The 1,920-nt window shown below is 37.4% G+C and overlaps 1 non-coding gene across 1 annotated transcript; it reads right to left on the bottom strand.

The window, feature by feature from the left end:
• Positions 1–1,047: 1,047 nt before the first annotated feature.
• Positions 1,048–1,139, bottom strand: Trnak-uuu (transfer RNA lysine (anticodon UUU)). The gene is given in 2 exon segments: positions 1,048–1,083; positions 1,103–1,139. It is a non-coding gene; the product is annotated as a tRNA-Lys (tRNA).
• Between the last annotated feature and the right edge of the window lie 781 nt (positions 1,140–1,920).

Below are 1,920 nucleotides of genomic sequence, written 5' to 3'. Positions count from 1 at the left end.
GCATATATATATAATAATAATACAAATGATATATGAGCATATGCATGTGTACATACATATATGTACATACCTACATCTACATGTATATATAGATGCATATCCGGATACAGGACGTCACAAAGGAACGGGAATATAAAAAAGGCACAAAAACGGACTTTTTTTACGGACAACAGAATGAACACATAGGAAAACAGACGAGCCACTTATGGAACTTTTCCTTCACCAGCTGCCTCTATTCTAAACTAGGCGTTTCGAAAATGAGGCAGAACGCGCTCTTAGAATAGCTCTTCCCGCGAAGTGGATTAACCTGCTAAGCGGAGGGTTTCAAGGTAGCAAACAAAAACCAAGATTGGAAAAATTAAACAGTGAAAACAACATTAAAGGCCGTTGGGCCGAACGCGATGAGATATTGAACGCTGTGATGTGACGAAGCTGAACGGAGAGAGACAGTAGTTTCGTCTTGCCTTTATGCTGGCTGAAGGGAGAAAGGAAGAGGTGACCTCAGGTCACATGTGATCAATGAGCAGTGGAAGAGAGAGGAAAAGGGAGGAAGTGGAACAAAGGTGAGCGACGAGAGATAGGGAGGAAGAGTAAGTGAGAGATATGTATAGCAGTGAAGGGGAGAAGCAAGGACAACAGAAGGAAACAGAACGAGAGGGGGCGATAGGTAAGAAGAAAGATAGATAGATAGATAGATAGACAGAAAGATAGAGTCGCGTCAGAAATATAAAGTTAAAACTTACATGCAAATGGACGCGTGGCGTTCGATAATATAATAATACAAATGATATATGAGCTTATGCATGTATACATACATATATGTACATACCTACATCTACGTGCATATATGGATGCATATCCGGGTACATGATGTCAAAAAAGGAACGGGAACATAAACAAGGCACAAAAACGGACTTTTTTTTTACGGACTGTTTTTTTACAAATTTTCCACACCCAATCAATTCAATTACAGAAATTTAAATTCCCATATTTGAAACCAGTCAATTGGTATTTCTTCACGGAGAATTTCCAAAAGAAAAAAATCGTCGCCCGCAGAGGGACTCGAACCCGCGACCCTCAGATTTTATCAGTCGACAGTTCTTAAAAGTCTGATGCTCTACCGACTGAGCTATGCGGGCCGACATGCAATTCTTGCAAAATTTAGATAGATTAAATCTATTGAACTTAGTTACTATTTACACACATGCATACATAAAATACTGCCTGTAATGATTACAGCTCCATTACACAATATCAGATCGTTATAATCCTACGTAAGATATATTAACAATTGGCTGTGTCTTCATGGTGTCACTCTGTATGTTCACGTCAATGTATAATGACTATCTATTGCAGGTTTCTATTAAATGTGTGAGTGTGATTTTCATTCTTCACCAAAGGATATCTATATATATCTTATTTTTTTGGCACTAATATCATAATATCTTAAAATGTAATAATCAATGGTCTTGTTATTAAAGTGCAGCGCGGTGCAACGAAGTTTAATATATGAAAATACATGAAAATTTCATAGGAGGCATTGATTTTAGGAATGTGATTTTAGATGGCTGAAATGGATCTAGTTCGACGCAAATAAATGTCTGTTTGTAGATGAGAACTGTAGTCAGAGATGTATACCCATATTTCACAGAATTGCCAGGGCTGTCTGTTAATTTACATGCGACAATGATTATATTTTATTTGTTTCAGTCATTAGACTGTGGCCGAAGATGATGACATAGCATGGTAGGAATAAAACAGCAGAAGACTGAATTGTAATGGAAATAGAAATTTCCAACGACCGACATGGCACTGTGAAGCTGGAAAATGTGATGGGCAGCAAGAAAAGATTGAGCAAAAAAGAAAAACTTTGAATGACAATCGTAATATTAGCAAGGTGAAAATGTGTTCGATTGCGAA

The sequence above is a fragment of the Octopus bimaculoides genome, chromosome 6, assembly GCF_001194135.2.
Source record: "Octopus bimaculoides isolate UCB-OBI-ISO-001 chromosome 6, ASM119413v2, whole genome shotgun sequence".
In the NCBI taxonomy this organism is placed as follows: Eukaryota; Metazoa; Mollusca; class Cephalopoda; order Octopoda; family Octopodidae; genus Octopus; species Octopus bimaculoides.
This window is presented reverse-complemented; position numbering and strand designations above follow the sequence as displayed.